Source organism: Labrus mixtus, chromosome 20 (genome assembly GCF_963584025.1).
Source record: "Labrus mixtus chromosome 20, fLabMix1.1, whole genome shotgun sequence".
NCBI lineage: Eukaryota > Metazoa > Chordata > Actinopteri > Labriformes > Labridae > Labrus > Labrus mixtus.
In genome coordinates, this window is record NC_083631.1 from 3,011,580 (window position 1) to 3,018,107 (window position 6,528).

Below are 6,528 nucleotides of genomic sequence, written 5' to 3' on the forward strand. Positions count from 1 at the left end.
GAATGAACAATTCTGATGATGTCACTGGAATCAACTAGCTTGATGTTGAAAGACATGAGCATTTTGTTGGCCAGGAGGGTCTTATGAAAAGTGCTATCAAGTTGCATTATGGAACGTGTAAGAGGCAGAGTCTTTGGAGCTGTACCCAGAATATCTCAACATCTGCAGCTTTGATTTTGACCCTCATTTATTCTTGAATAAGTTTATAGCAAGTTGCCAAATTCTGTTGAAAAAGAAACAAGTGAACTAATTTTATCCACTTTTTTAAATGACTGAGACATGGGAAAACAGATTTTTTTAAATACAATGTACAGCGGATTAAATCTCCAATGAGGATCTTTCAGTTTGGGTCGAGTTAGGCGCCCCCTGTGGACAAAGCAGGACATTTTATCACTTTGCTGATCTTGATCTGTACATGTGTACGTTTTTTTACAAGCCTTCTTTATTTTAATTGTCAAACATGCAACTAAGACTTGTTATATATGCCATGCAAAATGTTTTTGCAGCATGCTGTTAATCCTCCATCCTGACACCTACCCAGCGGCAGGCGAGACAGATATATTAAATGGCTGGGTCATTTATAGGCATCAGTATTGATTTCAGTCAGTTTCATAACAAGAAAAAAAATGCTCACAGGAGCTTTAAATATAACACAATATATGCATTTTTGTTGAACTTTTGAGCTCTAATAAGCTGTTTGCCTTCAGTATTCCCTCAGAATTGAAGACCCATTGGCAATTCTTTTATTTAGCAAGTTACAGATCAAGTAGGCTATTTAAATGTAAAGTTACTAAACTTACCTCTTGAGTCATTTTGAAAACTGTCTGAGAAATGTATAGTATTTGTTGCTGGGCTAAAATGTGATTTCTGAGAGATGAAATTGGAAAATAGATTTAGAATTCCATTATCCCTTTTTCCATGCTCGATGTTTTACTCATTGTAAGAGTGATGCTGCCCCCTGCAGTAGATTGTCTCATGTAGCAGTCTAATGCATCTTGTCACTGAACCATGGGGACGGGACAATGACCATGTTGTAGCTGGATTACATTTAATCATCACCACTCTGCCTGCACTTTTGGAGTGAGTTATACACTGTATTAGACCACAAACCATAATAACAGAGCCGTACACAGCACAGAGAGTGGGCTGTATGTTTAAAGTCTCTCCCCTGTTCCCAGAAAGAGCACTCATGTTTCCAGCTGTGGTGAAATGTAGATTTACGCCGTAGTCATAACAAAGCCGGAACATGGCTTGAGCTGTGATCATTGGTACTGCATGACAAGACGCCCACGCACTGATGGATGACTTGAATCTGTGTAATGTGAGAGTGAATGTATGTAACACAATAAAGCATCAATTTGAGTTTGTGAGGCAGTGCCTATACCTTCAGAAATCATGAGTAAATAAAGAAAACGAGTTCTTCTGCTCTGCTGATGTAGAAAACTGATGGATAAAAGTCGCTGTCCCAAAGACAACAGTGACCGCATGAAGGAAAGAAACTATACTCTGCTTTCTGCTGAGGGCGAATTAGCCGAGTGTGTACTTAAAAACTCATCAGTGTGTCCACGAGGGTTAGATTTTCAATGAGTGTTGGAGGATATTTCATACCAAATTTAGAAGGAAAACACGTTCCAGCAGATCATGTTCAGTTCATGACGCCTGGGAAGAAATCCAGTAACAGAATAACAGTTTTTTTTGCCTGAGAGGGGTCCGTGAGGTTATTTACAATGGGCCTGAGAACATTGGCGACCTTTTCTTCATCATAAAAATCGAAATGTTTTACAGGATTTACCATCAGGGGTCACTCAAGTCTAACTACGATGGAACAACACAAATATGTCAAGTTTTATTTTCACTTCACCCTCCATTTTATATATAGTTCTTACACTGGAGCTAAAACAACATGAAAAGCTTTATTTATAAACTCCTGAAGGGAATAAACTGGACTTCTATATACATGTGCTGTGAATGTTCTCCTCAGTAGAAGATACATGATATAGGATGGATGTCGTACATTAGTTTCTGAGAAGGTGTCGTTTAGGTCTTCAATGGTCATCTGATTGAAGGGAATTGTTTCAGAATTTGAAGAAAAAATTATTATTTTGAAGAAGCGATTCCAGCAGAGTCAAGTAATCTAGACAATGGAGAAAAAATGTAAAGGAGTTTTTCTGCTCTATTAAATTGTCCTGCATTCATTGCATTTTATTACTGTAGTCAATGAATAACAAAAGATGAAACCACAGAGTGCATTGAGACACTAAAGGTTTGTGTAATAATATAGTTAAAGACAACCTTTACATTTGAAAACACATCTAGTGCATTTTTGTTTCTGCCAACAAGTAAAATCAGCAAGGGCTAGTATAAGATGTGTCTTGATTTGTGCAAAGTGAAGTTATCTATGTCCCAATATAACTTTTTTGGATTTGTATTTTTTTTCTGTAAAAGCGGTTATTCAGTCGTAAATGTGAAGCTTTACATTTTCCTTTTTGCCTACTTTTTTAAAAATAGGTATCTCTAGGTAGCACTGTAGGCTCTGTAATGCAAAGTTGTACTCAATAAAAACAAAAAATGCATTCTGAAAATATTGGCTCCTACTCTCAGTACGTACATTACTTCACGTCAAACCTGTTGACATACATTACTGCATGTGGCCCAGTGGACAGGTTCCTATCATGCCAAGGACAATAAGCACAATATAGCTACTTTTCATAGTGTGTGAAGAAAATATTCAGCTAATTCTACAATTCTACAACTCACTTAGCAGATGCTTTTATCCAAAGCGATGTACATCAGAGAGTAAGTACAACACAAGCAAGGATCTAGAAAAAAGGGAACAATGTGAGTAAGAGCAAATGATCAGCTTTGAGTCCCACACAGGTACTGACAGGAAGTGACCAGAGGTAAAGCATAACATTGACGGCAGTTCTTGAGAGCTCTAATCAGTATAGAAACCATCTTATAAGTCGTCGTTATCAAACAAAAACCATCGTCATTACCATCATCATCATCAATAATATGGAGACCATCATCATTAAGTTAGTAGGTATTCATGAAAGAGCTGGGTCTTTAGCTTTTTCTTAAAGGTGCAGAGGGACTCTGCAGATCGAATGGAGTTTGGAAGTTCATTCCACCACCGGGGGGCGACAGAGGAGAAGAGTCTAGTCAGAGACTTAGGACCCTGTCGTGAAGGTTGGATCAGACGCCTTTCATTGGCAGAGCATAGTGGGCGGGAGGGAGTGTAGACCTGGATGAGAGAGTTAAAGTAAGGAGGAGCCGTTTTTGTCGCTGTTTTGTAAGTGAGCAGCAGAGTTTTAAATTTGATGCGAGCAGTAACTGGGAGCCAGTGTAAGGAGATGAACAACAGACGTGCTCCTTTAGGAAGGTTGAAGACCAGTCGTGCTGCTGTATTTTGTATCATCTGCAGGGGTTTGATAGTGTATGTAGGAAGACCTGCCAGTAGAGAGTTGCAATAGCCGATACGTAATATCACAAGAGCCTGTACCAGGAGTTGTGTAGCGTGTTCTGACAGGTAAGGTCTGATCTTCCTGATGTCGTACAGGGCAAATCGAAATGACCGGGCAAACGAGGCTACTTGAACCTTAAATGTTAGCTGGTCATCAATCATGACACCCAGGTTCTGGGCAGACTTTGTGGGCATGAGTTTGGTTGTTCCAAGCTGGATATTGATCTGTGGTTGCATAGAAGGACTGGCTGGGATGACAAGGAGCTCAGTCTTTGAAAGATTGAGTTGAAGGTGGTGTTAACCGATTTAGAGATATCAGCAAGGCATGACGAGATTCTTGCTGAGACTGTAACATCGTCTGGCGGGAATGACAGGCAGAGCTGGGTATCGTCAGCATAGCAGTGTTATGAGAAGCCATGAGAGCCGATTATTGAACCAAGTGAGCTTGTGTATATGGAGAAGAGAAGGGGACCAAGCACTGACCCTTGAGGTACCCCTGTGGATAAGCTGTGCGCTTTGGACACTTCTCCCTTCCACGACACTCTAAAGGATCGCCCAGAGAGGTAGGACACGAACCAGCAGAGGGCAGATCCTGAGATGTTCAGAGAGCGTGGATAGGAGGATTTGATGATTGACTGTGTCAAAGGCAGCAGACAGGTCTAGCAGTAATAGAACTGAGGACTGAGCAGCTCTGGCAGCTCGTAGCGATTCTGTTACTGACAGTAGTGCAGTTTCAGTAGAGTGGCCCCGATGATTTGGATCAAACAGATCGTTTCTGGACAGGAACTCAGAGACTTGCTTAAAGACTATGCGCTCAAGTATTTTTGACAGAAAGGGCAGAAGAGAAACCAGTCTGTAGTTTTCAACCTGGGCTGGGTTTAGTGTGGGTTTTTTGAGCAGAGGGGTGACCCGAGCTTGCTTGAATGCGGTGGGGAACACACCCGATGACAGAGAGGAGTTGATGATATGCTTAAGTGCAGCATTAAGCGGAGAGGAAATGGTCTGCAGGAGGCTTGATGGTATTGGGTCCAGAGGCCGAGAGTCAAGCTTAGAGACTTCATCCTCTGTCAGACAGGAGAATGAGTCGAGTGAGGCGCTTTTGGTTGGTGCCTTTGGGCTGAGTTTGTCAGGCTCAGAAAACTGGTTACTGATGGTTGCAACCTTTTCAGTAAAATACGAGGCAAACATGTCTGGTGTGAACAGATCGGAGGGTGGAGGAGGAGGTGGTTGAAGCAGTGAGTTAAAAGCAGAAAACATTTTTCTTGTATCTGTGGCATTGCATATCTTGTTCTGATAATATGTTGTCTTGGCCGTTTTCAGGCTGGAGGAGAATGAGACAAGTCTTTGCTTATAGTCATTGAGGTCAGCGGACTGTTTGGATTTTTGCCATTTTCTCTCTGCTGACCTCAGCCCTGCTCTTATGACTTCCGTGAGCCATGGGCTAGGGTGGGTTTTGCGAGCGGGTTTGGACACCAGAGGGCAGAGCTTGTTCAGAAATGAGGCTAGTGTGGAGCAGTGTGTCTGTAGCCTCGTCTGTAGAGAGTGCGGTAAAGACCTTTTGGGCAGGCATGGCAGCTATTACCTTGTTAGACAGCTGAGCTGGCTTGAGCGATCGCATTTTTTGGTGGTATGACACCATTTGTGGCTGTGCCTGAGGGAGTTCCGGCAAGGAGATTGTGAATTGAATAAAGAAGTGGTCTGATAGATGTAGAGGGGTGACAGTCAGGTTTGCTGTCGAGCAGTTCCGAGTCAGAATTAAACCAAGAGTGTTGCCAGCTTTGTGGGTAGGAGGAGTTGGGACCTGCGTGAGGTCAAATGAGGATAGGAGAGCAAGGAAGTCTGTTGCCTGGGCTTTATCAGTGTGTATGTTCATGTCCAGTTCCACAACAAAATCATTCAGATTACACCCTGGTGGGCGGTAAATGATAGCAATGTACATTTTAATAGGAGCAGTAACCAAGTTTGTGTGATATTCAAATGAGGAGTTGTTGCTCAGTGGGAAGAGTTTATTGAATTTCCAGGTTTTAGAAAGGAGGATACCTGTACCACCTCCACGTCCAACAGAGCGGGGGGTGTGTGAGAACACTGTGTCAACAGAAAGAGCAGCTGGTGTGACTGTGTTTTCTGGGCGGATCCAGGTTTCAGTAAGGGCAAGTGCCTGAATGTCTGACATTTTTGCAAGTGCTTGGATGAATTCAGTTTTATTCACAGCAGATTGACAGTTATATAGGCCAAAAGTAAATGAAGGGTGGGTAGAAGAGGCTTTCTTAAGCAGAGACAAGTTGTCAAGATTTCATTGTCTATGACAGATGTGTCTTTTCCTGTTCCCATGAATGACAGAGATTTCTTTGTAGCACATGTTGCGTTTAGCAGATGACCAGAGGAAATAGGCAAAGCCGTAGTCATGGATGCCCGGGCTCTGTAGCCACGCTGAAGTGTCAAACGTCAGCTTCCTAGTTTTCAGATCAGAGTTTGTTCTGCTGCAGTTTTGGATTCAGACTCTTTTAAACTGGATTTTCGTGAAAATCCTGCCCCAGATTTTCAGCTTGCAATCAACAGAGGGTGTGACACGCGTCAACTGCCTCTCCTGTTGATGCTCAGAGAATGAAACTTAAGTGCTCAGTCCAAACAAAGCCTGACAACAACCCACTATCAATATCTACTCAAAGTAAGTTTCGATCCACCCACCTAGCTGACAAGACCTTCCTAGTTTTCAGATCAGAGCTAAATTTGTGTTTCTGTTTTAAATAAAATGGTGTTCTGTGATTGGGCATGCATTGTGAGTCTGTTATAAAACTTTGTGAACTAATGATGAGGCGGGAAAAATGATTGGTGTTCAATCCATCATCAATTTTGATTTATATTGAATCAAGTCATAACAATAGTTGTGTCACTCGGTGGGACTCGGTTACTAGATGTAGTTCATACTCTTTGTTAAGAGTTCATTGTGATGCTGGAGTTAATGTTCTTGTATGTTAAAAATTATTTAACATAGCTAAACGGCAGACACTCTGCTCCCTCGGAGAAGAGAGGGAGGAGTTTAAACATCATTAATTCAGTGACAA